The following is an 18523-nucleotide window of genomic DNA, read 5'->3' as shown; positions in this document are numbered from 1 at the left end:
ATCTATTATGCTTATTTTAAATTCGTGGTATTCCTAATTTTAGTAGTTATGCTTCTAGTAGAGTCTGAAATCTAGATTTTCTTTTGGAATACCTATGCTTCTTCTTTATATTGTTGGCCTGTGAGCCTATATTATATCTAGGTTGCTTCAAAATGGCCAAAGTCAAGACCTGTGTCAGCTACAAGGTGGTGGGTAAGTAGAAGGGGGTGTAATGACCCCAAGGGTGAAGAGCTTATAAATCACTAGAAGTCTGATTATCATTCTTACCCACTATGACACCTCCTCAATTCAAAGCTTTATCTTCAACCTTCCAGGAAGAAGTCTTAGAATAAAATACACATAATATTGTATTCTACTGACTTTAAAGTTAACTTACTTTCACAGAGATTCTGTGCTTCGTTGATTTTACTTTCAACACTACCTGTGCCAGAAGTATGAGTTATTTATTTTAAATACAACTATATGTTTATTGAAACTTGTTATATTATTTTGAAATGTTATTTGTTTGAAGAGGAGAGGGATAGAGAGAGAGAGAGAGAGAGAGAGAGAGATTCCATCTGCTGGTTCACTCTCCAAATGTCTGCAACAACTGAGCCAGCCCGAAGCCAGGAGCCAAGAGCTCCATCTGGATCTCCCATATGGATGGCAGAGACCCAAATACTTGAGCCATCATCTGCTGCCTCCCAGGGTACACATTAGCAGGAAGCTGAATCAGAAGAAAAGATGGGACTCAGTTCCAGGCATTCCCATATAAGATATTGGTGTGCCAAGCAGTAGCTTAACTGGCTGTGCCACAACGCTTTCCCTGAAACTTATTTTAAACCAAGTCAGAGAAGATACTCCTAAAGTTAGAGCAGTAAATTATAAAACTTCCTCCCTCTGGAAGTAAGCTCTCTCACTGCAACTTTGGCAGTTTTCTCAACTTCCCTATTTTTATACTCCAATATTGAACCTTAAAAAGCTTTTTAGTTATAAGGAAGGAAATTGTAATTTACAACTGCCTTCTAGGAAGTATAGATCTTGTTAAATAAAAATGAAACAAGGTATTTTTTCTGACCTCATTGATAGCTTTGGATACGCAAAGGTCAGAATGGAGTGGATTTTGGGAGTAAAAGCCAGGGATCTTTAAGAAAGGTGCTCACCTGTGGAACAATAAATTTTTGTTAGAGATGTGGGATCATGTAGAAATCCAGGAGGTTCTATTCAAATCACATAGTTGGATTCACGCGAAGGACAGTGGTACTAGACAAACAAAACACTAGATATTCACTACAGCTGAATTGCTTGTTCTTCTTCTTCTTTTTTTTTTTTTGATAAGCAGAGTTAGACAGTGAGAGAGAGAGAGACAGAGAGAAAGGTCTTCCTTCCATTGGTTCACCCCCCAAATGGCTGCTATGGCCAGCGCGCTGCGGCTGGCGCTCTGCGCCAATCTGAAGTCAGGAGCCAGGTGCCTCCTCCTGGTCTCCCATGCAGGTGCAGGGCCCAAGGACTTGGGCCATCCTCCACTGCCTTCCCGGGCCACAGCAGAGAGCAGGACTGGAAGAGGAGCAACCGGGACAGAATCCAGCACCCCAACCAGGACTAGAACCCGGTGTGCCGGCGCCGCAGGCAGAGGATTAGCCAAGTGAGCCGTGGTGCTGGCTGTTCTTCATTCTTGATTACTTCATTTTTTATTGGGGTGTTTGTCTTATGCATTTGTGAGAAATTGTGCATGCGTTTATCCTGTATGCACAAATGTCTATTTAGGGTATTGTTAATATTTTAGTTTCGTTACAATATTTCAAAGAAATCTTAAATTTTATGTAATTTTGCCTTTTCCTTGTTTATTAGGGTAAAAGACCTTTATATAGAATTAGTTTCCAATATTTTTCCTAATTTTTTAAAATGTTTAACTTTTATATATATATCTAATATATTTTGATATACACTTACGAGGAAATGGTCAAATTTTTTACTATAGTTTATTAAATAACATTCTTTTTCATCTTGTTTGAAATTATATATTTTATTATATAGCAAATATTTGTATATAACTGTGCCTATTTCTTCCATTCTGTTTTTTGTTTTTATTCCTTCACTGGCAACAAGTATTTTAATTATTATAGCTTTATGATGTTTTAATATCTGAAAGTGCAAATCACCCCCTGGTATTCTTCTCAAAATACTCTTGGCTAATTTTGTGCATGTTTTACATATAAATATAGGGATAATTTTATCAGGTCCTTCCCTCCAAGTAATCCCATTGGGATATAAATAGAAACTGTATTAAACCTAAAAATTAAATTGGGGAGAATTAAAAACCTTTGACATTAAAACCTTATGACATTTCTTCTTTTAGGAACACAGTACTTTTGTCCATTTATGCAAATATTAAAAGTCCGTCAGGCTGGCTCTGTGGTGTAGTGGGTGAAGCCACTGCCTGCAGTGTCGCCATCCCATATGGGCGCCGGTTCGAGTCCCAGCTGCTTCATTTCTGATCCAGCTCTCTGCTATGGCCTGGGAAAGCAGTAGAAGATGGCTCAAGTGCTTGGGCCCCTGCACCTGCGTGGGAGACCCAGAGGAAGCTCCTGGCTCCTGGCTTCAGATTGGCAAAGCTCTAGCTGTTGCAGCCACCTGGGGAATAAACCAGTGGATGGAAGACCTCTGTCTCTCTCTCTGCTCTGCCTCTCTGTAACTCTGCCTTTCAAATAAATAAATAAATCTTTTTTTTAAAAAAAGTCTCTCAGTAAGTTTTTTTAAATGTCTTAAATTGTGTTTTATCTTATTATTTTGAAAAAAAATTTAAAATTATTTTTTCATGTTAATGTGGTATTAATACAAAGAGAACAAATTCAGTCTTCACTAGGGTTTAAGGTACTATTGTACATTTCCTAATATGGTACAGCTATTTGCTTTGCATTGTATTGTCTTGTTTCTGAAGGAGCTACTTTTTGAGCAAATGTTCTAAATGGTGATTGTTTGTTTATTGGAAAGCTACAGATTTTAAATTTTGTTTATAATACTTTACTAAACACTCTTGTGACTTCTAATAGTTTTTCAGTTAGCTTCTTTGAAATTTTCAAAATACAAATAGACAACAGTGAATTTTATAAATAAAAATATTTCCTCTTCAGTGCAGTGTGCTGGCCACAGCGCACCAGCCGTGGCGGCCATTGGAGGGTGAACCAATGGAAAAAGGAAGACCTTTCTCTCTGTCTCTCTCTCTCTCACTATCCACTCTGCCTGTCAAAAAATTAAAAAAAATATTTCCTCTTACAGTATTTGGTAAACTTTATTTCTTTGTCTTATTTTATTGCATTGAAAAGAAGTTTTAGGGGCCATTGCCTGCAGTGCTGGCATCCCATTTGGGCACCAGTTTGTGTCCCGATGGCTCCACTTCCAATCCAGCTCCCTGCTAATGTGCCTGGGAAAGCAGCAGAAGATGGCCCAAGTGTTTGAGCCCCTTTCGCTCATGTAGGAGACCTGGAAGAAGCTCCAGGCTTTGGCCTGGCCAAACCCTGGCCATTTGGAGAATTAACCAACAGATGGAAGATCTCTCTCTCTCTCTCTCTCTCTCTCTGTAGCTCTGCCTTTTTAAATAAAAAAAAAAAACGCTTTTAAACCCTTGTCATATTGGTAGTGGTCATCTTTGTCTTGGTTCTAAGAATTAGTGCTAATTACAAATAGTCTTTATCATGCTAAAATGAAATATACTTTTAGTGTAATTTCTCAAGTTTTTTAAAAAAAACTGATTATGATGCATTTTTATCAAATAAATTTTTGACATCTTTTACAATTGGGAAATATTTCTAAGCATATTAATGTGATGATTTATGTTACAAATTTCCTAGTATTGAATCATTTTTCCTGGTATAAAAATTACTGGGCTATGCTGTATTTAGCTTGCTAACATTTAAATTTTAAAAAATATTATTTATTTATTTATTTGAGAGAAACAGAGAGAGAGAGAGATACAGATAGAAGGAGCTCCCATCCTCTGGTTCACTCCCCAAATGCATGCATGCAATGACTGGGATTGGCTAGGCCAAAGCTGGGAGCCAGTAACTCAATCCAGGTCTCTCACATGGGTGGTAGAAATCCAATTATTTGAGCCATTGCTGCTGCCTCCTAGGGTCTGCATTGGCAGGAAGCTAGAATCTGGGAAAGACCCAGGTATCAGACCTAGATACTTTGGTGTGTAACATGGACATCTTAGGTTAAGTGCCCACCCCTGCTAGCATTTTAAAAAAAAGATTTTAGTCTAGGAGTGGACATTGTGGTATAGCAGGCCAAACCACTGCTTGGGACATCCATGTCCCATATCACAGTGCCAGTTAGAACTAGCTACTCCAGTTCTGATCCAGGTTCCTGCTAACACACCTGGGAAGGCAGTGGATGATACCCCAAATACTTGGGCCCCTGCCATTCATGTGGGAGACCCAAATGGAGTTCCTGGCTGCTGACTTGAGCCTGGCTGTTGCAGGCATTTGGGGAGTGGATAGATTTTGTCTCTCCCGTATTTTGCTTTTCAAATAATAAAATGTATGTTTTAATTTTAATTTTGGTATTCATTTCATAGAAAATCAGGGTGTTATCTGTTGGTTTAAGTGTTCAGGAACCATTAAAATATTATAATATCCATTCCATGGATGCTTGTAATAATTTACCTGAAAAACCCTTATTTTCCATAAACTAAATTTATTTCATGTTTCTTGATCTACCCAGATTTATTTCTCCTAAAATCAGTTTTGTTGTCATTTTCATAGGTAATATTTTCATCAATATCTTAGAATTATTACATTATATTATAAATACCTAGGAAAAGCTACTTATGAAGCAAGGATGTTTATTTTGGCTCACAGTTTTGAAGTTTCACAGTCTAAGACTGGATGGACTCACTGGTCTGGCTAACTGATGAGGCAGGAGGATCACAGTGGTGGTGTCAGTGTGCAAAGGAACAGTCATATGATAAGCCAGAAAACCAAGAAATTGGGACTGACTCAAACATTTATAATCAACACACTCATGACAATGACCTTCCAAGTGCATTCTCCCAGTGACCTAAGGACTTCCTATTGGGCCCACCTTCTAGATACCACAATGGGATCAAACCTCCATCCTGTTTGTACTATTAATCCATGACTTTGAGACTTAACCTTCTGCAGCAATTCAAGAGCTGTGTTCTATTCAGGCCATTGAATTCTGCTCCTGCTGCCCCAATCTCATGTCCTTCTCACATACAGCATAATTCATTCTATATCTAAAAGTTTCAAAGTCTTAACTCAATCCAACATTAATTCAATATTCCAAAGTCCAATGTCTCACTTGAGACCTAAGCAAACTCCCTTAGCTTTGAGTCCTTGTAGAATAAAAAATAAGTTAGGTACTTCCAAGATAAAATGGTGGAACAGACACAGGGGTAAACCTTCCCATTCCAAAAGAAAGGGGCTGGGGGATAGGAAAGAGGAATTGGCCAAAAGCAAGACCCAAATCCAGCAGGGCAGAGTTTAAATCCTAGAGCTCTATGTCCAATATCTGAGGCACACTGTGGCAGAAGATGAGTTCATAAGGACTTAGACAATCCTGTCCCTGTGGCTTTGCTGGTCACTGGGAATTCTTCAGTTCTCACAATTTGGAGTCTTACCTCTTCAGCTCCACTGGACATTATCCTGGTGGGGTTTGTATGCAGCAGCTCCAATACCACATTTCCACTTGGCATTGCCTACTGGGGGTTCTCTGAAGTGGCTTTGCTACTGTGACACATCTCTGCCTGGGCCCTTAGGTTGCCCAAGACATTCTTTGAAGTCTAGGTGGAGGCTTCCATGCCTCCAAAGCTCTGTTAGTCTTTACCTACATGGCTGCTCACTGAGGCTGCACATTGATATTTGCTGCTTTCCCAGGTTTGCCTGACACGCTACTTGTGGCCTTCCATGGTGGATGTCTCACATTGCCAATACCTCTACCTTTCTGGGGTCTCCACTGTGGCTTCACTCCCATGGCTTCACTAAGCATTGCCCCTGCAGGGGCTCCAGAACTCTAACTGGCGTCCTAGGCTTTCTTTTGAAATCTCTCTGCTCTGCTCATTTTTGCTCTTGATTATCACTGCAAAACTCACCAACAGTAACCAATAACACCTGCAGGCTGAATGCTGCCTTGAAGTTTCTTCTGTCAAGCAAGTAGTCCGCCATATTTAAGTTCAGCCTCCTACAACACTTCAAGACATGGACATGAATAAGCAGGTTCTATGCCATGGTGTAACAAAGATGTCCTTTAATATGATTCTCAATAGATTCTTCATTTCCACCTCTTTCCTAGTTTCCTTGTCTTCTGAGCTCTAATCAGAATCACCTGTAATTCTCCACTTTTGGCATTCTAAGCTTCTCCTGGCCTCATCCTCCAAACTCTTCTGACATCTTCCATTTAACCAACTCCAAAACTGCCACCATATTTTTAGGTAGTTATAGTAAGGGCCCCACTCCTCAGTACCAATTTTCTGTATTATCTTTTTACTACTCAGTGAAATACCTAAGACAAGCTGCTTGTGAAGGAAAGAGGTTTATTCTGACTCATGGTTTTGTAGTTTCAAAGTCCAAGATCAAGTACCCCCCACCTTGGTTCAGCCGTTTAGTGAGGTCAGATGGCAACGACCGAGTATACGTGGAAGAAAAATCACATAGTGATTTAGTGAGCTGGGAAGCAGAGAGAAAGTGGGCCTGATATCAGGCTTTTATAGCTAACCCTCTTATAAGAACTACCTTCTAAGAGCATTCTCCCCAATGACCTAAGAACCTCTCACTAGGCCTATATCCTAGACACCATAATTGGATCAAGCCTTTACCCTCTAAGTATCATCACTTCATGACTTTGAGGCTTAGCCATCTGCATGAATTTGAGAGCCATATCCTATTCAAATCATGGCAATTATTTTCAGAGTCATCAATAATATTCTTTCTTAAAAATTTTACTTTGTTGAATTTTTACAGTGGTTATACCTACTTCCATATTTTGAATATTGTGCAACTCTTTTATTTCTCATTTTTTATCACAACTTTCAACACATGGCAGAGATTGATAGCTATGTGCCATAATCTGTATTCTATTATATTTTCTGGGCACATAACGAGACTGAAAAGCCTTTCTTTCTGGAGTAGCCAGTTTGGAGTAGACATACGACCGAGTTTTGGGCAATGGAATATTGACCAATGATATGTGTCACTTTCAAATATGACACTTAAAAATGTTCCATGCACACTCATCTATACTTGTTATTCCTTTCAATGGATTGGAATGGAGACAACCAATACAATTTTTTTCATATATTGAAATTTTTTCATATATTTTTCATATATTGAAGATGAAAAAACCTCTTTCAGCTTGAATGAATGAATGAATATGTGGAGACAACCATTTATTTGATACAAAGAGAGACGGATAGGGGGAGAGAGAGAGAGAGAGAGAGAGATCTTCCATCCACTGGCTCACTCCCCAAATGGCCACAATGGCCAGGGCTGGGCCAGGCTGAAACCAAGAGCAAGAAGTTTCATCCAGGTCTCCTACATGAATACAGAGGCCCAAGGACTTGGGCTGTCTCTGCTGTTTCCCCAGGAGCATTAGCAGAGAGCTGGATCAGAACTGGAGCAGCAGAAACTCAAACCAGTGCCCATATGGGATGCTAGCATCTCAGGTGGTGGCTTAATCCACTAAGCCAAATGCCAGCCCCTGTGATATGCTGTTTTAATCACTGTAGCTTTGTAATATGCTTTCAAGTCAACTACTGTATATCTCTAGTTTTGCCTTTTTGCTCAGGATAGTTTTGGCTATGCTGAGTCTTTTATGGTTCCATATGAATAGTAGGATTTTTTCCATTTCTGTAAAGAATATCATTGGTATTTTGATGGACATTGCTTTGCTTCTATAGATTGGTTTGGGTAAAATGGACATTTTAACAATATTAATTCTTCCAATCCATGAACATTGAATATCTTTCCATTTTCATGGGTCCTCTATGATTTTTTCATCAGTGTTTTATAATTTTCATTATAGAAATTGTTCACTTCATTGGTTAAATTTGGTCCTAAATATATTTTCATAGCTATCAAGAATGAGATTGCTTTGTTGTTTCCCGTTTAGTAACATTGTTGTTGAAATGTTAAAATGCTACTTTTTTGTATTTTGACTTTTATATTCTACAACTTTACTGAATTTCTTTATCAGTTTTAACAACTTTTTGGTGGAGTGTTCAGATTTTCCCATGTATAAAATCATGTCATCTGAAACACAGATATTTTTAACTTATTTCATCATTTCTAATTTGAACGCCCTTTATTTATTTTTCTTGCCTAGTTTCTCTTGCTAGGATTTCCAAAACAAATTGAATAAGAGTGGTGAGAGTATTAAACCAAATCTAAGGAAAAACACTTTCAGCCCTTCCCCCATTTAGTATGATATTGATTATATGCTGTCATATATAACCTTTATTATTTTGTGGTATGTTCCTTCTATACCTAATTTGTTGAGAGTTTTTTCTTGTAAAAAGGCATATATTTGGTTTTTAGTACAAAATGACTCAGAGAAACACAGTAAGAAAATATAAGACACACCTGTTTGTGAACTAAAACAAAACAAAATCCAGTTAACAATTTTTAGTCACATTCTCTATCTTTGGCCTGCATTAGAAAACAGGGAACTGCAAACCAACCAATATTTGTCCATTTGAAGAAACGTTATTTTAAAAATGAAAGTAAAATGATTGAAAAACAATCAGTTCCTAAAAACTGGCAGGTTGTTTTGGAGGCCACTAGCAACATCCTCAACCATTCTGGTTGACATGGGATACAAGTTGTTGTTGGAATATGGCCACTAGCTCTTCTGTTTCTTGCTAGTAATGTTCATCTGAAGGATGGATGCTATCTGGGCACTGTTTGGTGCCACTTACATAGCCTGAGGTCTCAAGGTCAAGAAGCCTTGGAGTCTTCCATTCTGTACCTTCACTGGATCTCCCCCATATACAGTTTCTTGTCACTGAATGCTGAGGGAGTGATGGGCACATTGGGATGTAAAGCTACTTCACTGATGGAGCCAGCATGGCCAGGCAGCTTATACAATATTCTGCTTGTGGTATCCCACACATACACAAACCTGTCAACTGAGCCAGCTGCTATTTTTCTTCCATCAGATGACCGAGAACATCTCAAAAGATTCTTTCCAAAGTTGTGCACATTTCATTGAAATATTTTCACATACCTCTCTTTGGGGGCAAATGGCCAGACATCCCAGATCTGCACTGTATTATCTGCCGAATTGGACAAGAGATAAGAGCTTTCAGAACTTAAATTCAGTCCAGTCACTGAGTCTGCATGAACTCTGATTGTGTAAGTTAGCTTGTTTTGGTGCAGGTCCCAGACTTTGATATTTTTGTCTATCCCACCAAGAATAATCTGATCAGTTGTGTCATTGAAGGTCACAGTTAACATCTGATACATGTTCTGAAATGTCTAGATGGCTGCTTTCTTCTGTATATCTAAAAGCTTAACTGTACCACCATCATTGCCAGTATAGATATACTGGGAGCCTCTTCTGGCTAGATAACAGGAATTCACAAAGAAGTATGTGCCTTCAGCATTTTAACTCTCTTGCCTATTTCACTATCCCACACTGCCACAGTTTTATCTCTGAGGAGCATACTACAATCTGTGTATAATGTTCCATCACTACTCCTCTGTGTCTCTTCAGTGTGGTGTGGTTATCACAGCCACCATAGACATTCCACAACAATGTCAGTTGGTCACATCCTGCAGCTGCTGTGGTAGATCTACTGGGGAGATTGGGGCTTGAAGGGAGGAACACCTCAGATGCTCCACTTGCAGCAAAACTCTCAGAGTCACTTACTACTGATCTATTCTGGGGCCCAACCCTGCCACTCCCATGGTGCTGCTGCTTGACTGGAACCAGTGGCAACTCGGGGCCATTTTTCTTCTGCTGCTCCACCATAGTGGCAGCCACCTTCTTCAGAATTCCGTTGAGAGTTTTTAATTATGAAAGGATGTCATATATTTTTAAATAGATGTTTTATTTATTTGAAAGGCAGAGTTATGGAGAGAGGGGAGAGGCAGAGAGAAAGGTCTTCCATCTTCTGGTTCACTCCCCAAATAGCTGCAATGGCCAGGGCTGGGCTAGGTGGAAGCCAGGAGACAGGAGCTTCATTCAGATCTCCTATGTGCATGTAGGGGCCCAAGTATTTGGGCCATTTTCTGCTGCTTTCTTAGGTGCATAATCAGGGAACTGGATCAGAAGTGGAGCAGCCAGGACTTGAATTGGCACCCATATGGGATGCTGACACTGTACTGCAGGCAGCAGATTTACCTGCTATGCCACAGCACTGGCCCTGCAAATATAGTATTAAGAGGGAAGTTTATGGTAATGAGTGCATACATCAAAGATTTAAAGTAAGCAGCCTAACAGAGCACCTCAAAGACTTAGGAAAGCAGGAATAAACCAAACTCCAAATTAGCAGAAGGCAAGAAGCTATGGGTACAGGTTGGGAGAGAGAAGGTAGTGCAGCAGAAGTAAGCATAATGATTATTTGAGCCACTTCATGTAACTTGTGCTTTCAGGACATGCTCAGGCTCAATCACATATATACCACTTTCATTTGATGATGGAGTGAATATTAACTTTTTGTTGCCATAATTAAATATTTGAAAGAAGGTAATTTATAAACAGAAGAGATTCAAAGTCCAAACATGGCACAGGCTCAGCAAGGGCCCCCTTTTGGCTACATCACATAATGGCATGGATAGCAAGTGTGGGAGAAAGCAAATGACAACATTTTAAGACAGGAACCAAGAGATAAGAGAGGCTTGGCTACTACTACTTCAATTCTGAAGACATATCTGCAAAGATCTAAGGATCTTCCAATATGCCCTATCTCCCAAAGTTTCCACTACATCCCAATAGTGCCTCTCTGGATAGCAAGGCCTTAATCACAGTGAAGCCTTGGGGGCGTATAAACCATATTTAAACCATAGTATGCCACTCCTGGCCATCAAGGACTCATATCTACTTCAAAATGCAAAATGTATTCATTCCATCCATGTATTAGTTAGCTTTACATTACTTTGACTCGAAAACCTGAGAAGAGCTTCTTAGGGAGGAAGGTTTATTTTGGAGATTCATAGTCCAACAGCAAATGCCCCATAGATTCAAGCATCTGGTAAGGCTGAAGGATGGTAGAGGGACAATCATGTTGCAATCCTGAAACCAGAGAGACACAGGGAGAACATTCTTCATCTAATGTTTAGGATAAACATTCCTATTATAAAGTGAAGAAATGCTAATAGAAAGGATTCAGAATTAGCCCAAAGCAATGCCAAAACCCAACAGGGCAAACATTAAATCTTAGAGCACTAAATTGGGCATCCTGGGCACACTGCAGTGGGGAATAGGATCCAAAAGGCCTGGATAGCCCTTCTTCTATGGCTTTGTTGGTCACAGCCCATATGCTGGCTAACATGTTATTACCTCTATCTTCCTCAAGCCTCCACTTTGGAACAACTTCCACAACTCCACTTGTCATTGCCCCACCAGAGGTTCTCTGTAGGGCCTCCAAACCTATATCACACCTTTTTTTCCTGGCTTCCTTTGAAATCTCAGTGGAAGCCACTCATCTCATAACTCCTGCATTCTGCACACTGCCAAAACCAGCATTGTGCAGAGACTATTAAGGTCTGCCACTGGCAGAAATTGTGCCTGAGCCCACTGGAACCACAGCTGCAGTGGTTTTGGATCACTTTGCCAAAATCCTAAGCCAACCCTGGGCAGGCAGGGAAACCCAGGCTCTTTCTCTAAACAAATTTGCATTTCTAAACTTCTGGTCTTATGCTAGGTGCAACATTAAAGATTCCATTTTTGTTTTCACTTATATACAGTGCTTTTTGAGAGGAGGGGTGAAGGAAAGATAGCATTTAATTTGTTGACAGACTTCCAAGTCCAAAGATGACCATTATGTGGGATGAAGATGTTTTGGGGGGCTTATAAAGGGCTTACAATGAAGGAGGTGCTGGCATGGTGAAATCACAAATGAGCTGCAGGTCTCTGGCCATGGCTTGTCGCTAGATCGATGACAATACATTCCTCACCTGTTCATTGAGGTCTACAGGTTCTGAGATTAGATCTAGCCTGAACAGATTCCTCTGCTATGGAAAAGAAGTTGAGATGAGGGGCAAGGCAATGTGTGCCTTCGGACCTGAGCATGTGGAAAGCCAACAGTCTGACCCTGCAACATCAGCTTCCTGGCTTTACAATTAAGTAGTAAAAATTGTTTATGTTATTTTATACCTGGTGACATATTCCCCACTGTCAATTATAACCTTCCACTTCTGTTGGAGACACGGCAATAACTCATCTGACTGCCTCATGCTGTTGAGAGATGAAGTTGAGTATTTTCAGGATTAGAGGAGAGGAAGTTGTTAAGAAACTTCCTAGTCCCAGGTTTAGCTGCGGCAGTCCTCTGCATCATGATAGCATTTGGACCAGCCACTCTTTGTGCAGCTTTATCTTGCATATGCATCACCATTCTACAGCAGCAAGAAAAGCAATAGCATTCTAACATTTCTATATTCAGTCTTGCAGCCTGTTGACTCCCCTGCAAATACTGTTTCCCTGTACCAACAAGCATTCATAGGGAGCTGATGCCAAAGTAGGGAGAGAAGGGAGAATCCTGAAGAAAAAAATTCTTGACAACTTCTTGGGCTGTTTCTGAAATCCCTGCTCCAGGGTCAGCTCACCTCAAGCAGCCTCTGCGCATGAGAGATGGGAGATTTGATGCAGGAGACAATAAGTTTATTAGAGTGGCTACCCAAGGAAGCAGAGTCCATGGTGCCAAATGTGCTCTTCCAGTAAATTTTAAAAGTCACAGATCAAAAAACTATACTACTATACAATTATTTTTAAAAAGATTAATTTACTTATTTGAAAGGCAGAGTTACAGAGAGGGAGAGACAGAGAGAGATCTATCCGCTGGTTCACTTCCCAAATAGCTGCAACAGCTGGGGGTGGGCCAGGCTTAAGCCAGGAGCCAGGAACTCCATCCAGGTCTCCCATCTGAGTGGCAGTGGTCCAAGTACTTGGACCATCACTGCTGCCTCCCAGTGTGCACATTATCAGGAAACTGGATCAGAAGTAAAGCAGCTGGGACTCAAAGAGGTGCTGATATGGGATGCCAACATTGCGGGCCATGGATTAACCTCCTGTACCACAATGCCAACCATGATTGTTAACAATTAGCTTGACAAAGAGTGAAACAAAATTTCACAAAACACTATATTTGCAATAAAACTGATACACAAAGCATTTCTTTTTTTTTAACTTTTATTTAATGAATATAAATTTCCAAAGTACGATTTATGGATTACAATGGCTTCCCCCCCATACCGTCCCTCCCACCCACAACCCTCCCCTTTCCCACTCCCTCTCCCCTTCCATTCACATCAAGATTCATTTTCGATTATCTTAATATACAGAAGATCAGCTTAGTATACATTAAGTAAGGATTTCAACAGTTTGCTCCCACACAGAAACATAAAGTGAAAAATAATAGATGATTTTTTTTAAATGATGATGAAATCAGATCAGACCTATTGTCATGTTTAATCCCAGTGAGAGTCAAGTTGGGAGTTGATAATTTCTTTTTTTTTTTTTTTTTTTTTTTTTTTTTTTTTTTACAGAGGATCAGTTTAGTATGCATTAAGTAAAGATTTCAACAGTCTGTACCCCCATAGAAACACAAGGTGAAATATATTGTTTGAGTACTCATTATAGCATTAAATCCCAATGTACAGCACATTAAGGACAGAGATCCTACATGAGGAGTAAGTGCACAGTGACTCCTGTTGTTGACTTTACCAATTGACACTCCTGTCTATGGCATCAGTAATCTCCCTATGCTCCAGTCATGAGTTTCCAAGGCTATGGAAGCCCTCTGAGTTCTCCGACTCTTATCTTGTTTAGACAAGGTCATAGTCAAAGTGGAGGTTCTCTCCTCCCTTCAGAGAAAGGTACCTCCTTCTTTGAAGACCTGTTCGGATCTAGCTGAAAAGCCCATGAGAGTATTTCAGGCATGGAAAGCCAAGACACTCTGGCAAAAGATCTCTGTGAGTGAGATCCCAGTGGAAAGAACAGGTCTTCAAAGCATTTCTTTTTTTTATTCCTTGATATTTAAAAAATTTTACCTCCCACTTTTTTGGACTTTTTTATTTATTTATTTTTATTTAGTAAATATAAATTTTCAAAGTACAGTTAATGGATTACAATGGCTTCTCCCCCCATAATTTCCCTCCCACTCACACCCCTCCCATCTCCCGCTCCCTCTCCCATTCCATTCACATCAAGATTCATTTTCAATTATCTTTATATACAGAAGATCAATTCAGTATATATTAAGTAAAGATTTCATCAGTTTGCACCCACACAAAAACACAAAGTGTAAAATACTGTTTCAGTACTAGTTATAGCATTACTTCACATTGGACAACACACTAAGGACAGATCCCACATGAGAAGTAAGTTACACAGTGACTCCTGTTGTTGACTTAACAATTTGACACTCTTGTTTATGGCGTCAGTAATCTCCCTAGGCTCTAGTCATGAGTTGCCAAGCCTATGGAAGCCTTTTGAGTTCGCCGACTTTGATCTTATTCTGACAGGGTCATAGTCAAAGTGGAAGTTCTCTCCTCCCTTCAGAGAAAGGTACCTCCTTCTTTGATGGCCCTGTTCTTTCCACTGGGATCTCACTCATAGAGATCTTCCATTTAGGTTTTCCTTTTTTTTTTCAGGGTGCCTTGGCTTTCCACGCCTAAAATACTCTCATGGGTACTTCAGCCAGATCCGAATGCCTTAAGGGCTGATTCTGAGGCCAGAGTGCTGTTTAGGACATCTGCCATTCTATGAGCCTGCTGTGTATCCCGCTTCCCATGTTGGATCGTTCTCTCCTTTTTAATTCTATCAGGTAGTATTAGCAGACACTAGTCTTGTTTATGTGATCCCTTGGACTTAGACGTATCAGTATGATCAATTGTGAACTGAAATTGATCACTTGGACTAGTGAGATGGCATTGGTACATGCCACCTTGATGGGATTGTATTGGATCCCCTGGCACATTTCTAACTCCACCATTTGGGGCAAGTCAGCTTGAGCATGTCCCAAATTGTACATCTCCTCCCTCTCTTATTCCCACTCTTATATTTAACAGAGATCACTTTTCAGTGAAATTTAAACACCTAAGAATAGTTGTGTGTTAATTACAGAGTTCAACCAATAGTATTAAGTAGAACAAAAAAATACTAAAAGGGATAAAGTATTAAATTGTACATCAACAGTTGAGACAAGAACTGATCAAGTCACTGTTTCTCATAGTGTCCCTTTTACTTCAACAGGTTTCCTTTTTGGTGCTTGGTTAGTTGTCACTGATCAGGGAGAACATATGATATTTGTCTCTTTGGGCCTGGCTTAATTCACTCAGCATGATGTTTTCCAGATTCCTCCATCTTGTTGCAAATGACCGGGTTTCATTTTTTTTTTACTGCTGTATAGTATTTTACAGAGTAGATGTCCCATAATTTCTTTATCCAGTCTACTGTTGATGGGCATTTGGGTTGATTCCAGGTCTTAGCTATTGTGAATTGAGCTGCAATAAACATTAAGGTGCAGACAGCTTTTTTTGTTTGCCAATTTAATTTTCTTTGGGTAAATTCCAAGGAGTGGGATGGCTGGGTTGTATGGTAGGGTTATATTCAGGTTTCTGAGGAATCTCCAGACTGACTTCCATAGTGGCTGAACCAGTTTGCATTCCCACCAACAGTGGGTTAGTGTCCCTTTTTCCCCACATCCTTGCCAGCATCTGTTGTTGGTAGATTTCTGAATGTGAGCCATTCTAACTGGGGTGAGGTGAAACCTCATTGTGGTTTTGATTTGCATTTCCCTGATTGCTAGTGATCCTGAACATTTTTTCATGTGTCTGTTGGCCATTTGGATTTCCTCTTTTGAAAAATGTCTGTTGAGGTCCTTGGCCCATCTGTTAAGTGGGTTGTTTGTTTTGTTGTTGTGGAGTTTCTTGATCTCTTTGTAGAGTCTTGTTATTAATTCTTTACCGGTTGCATAGTTTGCAAATATTTTTTCCATTCTGTCGGTTGCCTCTTCACTTTCCTGACTGTTTCTTTTGAAGTACAGAAACTTCTCTACTTGATGCAATCCCAAATGTTAATTTTGGCTTTGACTGCCTGTGCTTCCGGGGTATTTTCCAAGAAGTCATTGCCGGTACCTATATCTTGCAGGGTTTCTCCGATGTTCTCTAATAATTTGATGGTTTCGGGTTGCAGATTTAGGTCTTTAATCCATGTTGAGTGGATTTTTGTGTAAGGTGTAAGGTAGGGGTCTTGCTTCATGCTTCTGCACATGGAAGTCCAGTTTTCCCAGCACCATTTGTTGGATAGACTGTCCTTACTCCAGGAATTGGTTTTGGATCCTTGATCAAATGTAAGTTGGCTGTAGATGTTTGAATTGATTTCTGGAGTTTCTATTCTGTTCCATTGGTCTCTCCATCTGTTTATGTACCAGTACCATGCTGTTTTGATTACAATTGATTCTTTTAACAAAAGCACAAAGTCTGTTCAATGAGGACATGAAATCTGCTTGACAGATGACTCTGGAAACCTTGATATCCATATGGAAAAAAAGGCTCCTGTAGGGTGTGGCACAGTTGGTAAAGCTGCTGCCTGCATCACCGGCATCCCATATGGTCACTGGTTCGAATCCCAGATGCTCCACTTTCAATCCAGCTCCCTTCTAATGTCCCTGGGAAAGCAACAGAGGATGGCCTAAGTGCTTGGGCTCCTGCACCCACATGGGAGACCTGAATGAAGCTACTGGCTCCTCACTTAAGCCTGGCCCAGGACCAGCTGTTGGGGCCATTTTGGGAGTGAACTAGTAGATGGGAGATCTCTCTTTATGCCTCTCCCTCTCTCTCTGTAGCTCTGTCTTTCAAATAAATAAGTAAATTTTTAAAATGTTATAAGTTTTTATCCTCAAAGGAAATATAAGGGATAATTATCTGACCTAATTTGTTCATAGTGTGTACATATGTTGAAATATTGTTTGTACTATACTCCATAAATTGTATGAGTATTTAATATTAATCTAGAATTTTAAAATAAATTAATTTAAAATCAATCTGAGATAGATCATAGACCTAAATATAATACTTAAGATATAAAGACTTTAGAAGAAAAGATAGAACAATATCTTCACAAGTTTGGAGTAGACAAAGATATATGAGGTGTGTATGAAACTCCAAGTATAGTGGACAAAATTATGCTTCATATATGGGCCTGTGAACCAGAAAAACCATTATTTGTTCCCAAAATACAATGCTGGAGCAAACATAGTTTCAAAGCAGAAAATGGAAGGATAAGAGGCTTTATCAATACCAAGCAATTTCAAAACCCAGTAAAATAAATTCCATTGAGTTTCAAGACTTAGGAAGATTTATCTGTGGCTGGAGACTCTATCTTCTGCATTGTTAGCTCTGATCTGTGGGCCTTAGCTCTGCAGTACCTTGACTCTGCCCTCTGCTACCCATGATTGGGGTCTCTACCTCTGCCTAATGCTACCAACTTTAAAAATGAACATGAATCTTAATACAAATTTGAACTCCTAAACACTGAAACTTAGATCCCTAGTACAAACCCTCCCATTAACCCCAGTAAAATCTTCAAAATGAACTATGACCCAAATCCCAACATAACATCAACACTAACCGAAATAATATACCCTAAAACTGAACTTGAACCTGATCTCAAAATCTGGATGCAAACCAAAACTTGCATCCCTAAACTCTAAAGATAAGCCCCAACCAGAGCCTGAGCTGGAGAATAAGACAATAAACTGAAATTTTTTTAAAAAAAGATTTATTTATTTATTTATTTATTTGAAAGTCGGAGAGGCAGAGAGAGAAAGAGAGAGGTCTTCCATCTGCTGGTTCACTCCCCAATTGGCCGCAATCGCCAGAACTGTGCCTATCTGAAGCCAGGAGTCAGGAGCTTCCTCTGGGGCTTCCCATGTGGGTGCAGGGGCCCAAGGACTTGGGCCATCTTCTACTGCTTTCCCAGGGCATAGCAGACAGCTGGATCAGAAGTGGAGCAGCTGGGTCTCAAACCAGTGCCCATATGGGAATGCTGGCACTGAAGGCAGCAGCTTTACCCACTATGCCACAGTACCAGCCTTAATAAACTGAATTTTGATATCACCACTTCTGGAACCCCAAGCCCATTCTCAACATTAACATTAAAACCATAACCATGGCTGGCGCCGCGGCTCAATAGGCTAATCCTCCACCTAGCGGCACCGGCACACCAGGTTCTAGTCCCGGTTGGGGCGCTGGATTCTTTCCCGGTTGCCCCCCTTCCAGGCCAGCTCTCTGCTGTGGCCCGGGAAGGCAGTGGAAGATGGCACAAATGCTTGGGCCCTGCACCCCATGGGAGACCAGGAGAA

General features: G+C 40.2%; 2 long non-coding RNA genes and 1 pseudogene across 2 annotated transcripts in view; 2 read left to right on the top strand and 1 right to left on the bottom strand.

Annotated features, from left to right (window-relative positions):
- LOC103345407 (uncharacterized) overlaps positions 1 to 18523 on the top strand; it is a 45200-nt gene that overhangs the window by 4040 nt on the left and 22637 nt on the right. The gene's annotated exons all lie outside the window — the stretch shown is intronic.
- LOC138847698 (uncharacterized) lies at positions 1474 to 2717 on the top strand. Its single transcript, XR_011385648.1, has 2 exons — positions 1474 to 1624; positions 2339 to 2717. It is a non-coding gene; the product is annotated as an uncharacterized lncRNA (long non-coding RNA).
- LOC100340799 (U5 small nuclear ribonucleoprotein 40 kDa protein pseudogene) lies at positions 8967 to 9969 on the bottom strand (annotated as a pseudogene).

Source organism: Oryctolagus cuniculus, chromosome X (genome assembly GCF_964237555.1).
Source record: "Oryctolagus cuniculus chromosome X, mOryCun1.1, whole genome shotgun sequence".
NCBI lineage: Eukaryota > Metazoa > Chordata > Mammalia > Lagomorpha > Leporidae > Oryctolagus > Oryctolagus cuniculus.
This window is presented reverse-complemented; position numbering and strand designations above follow the sequence as displayed.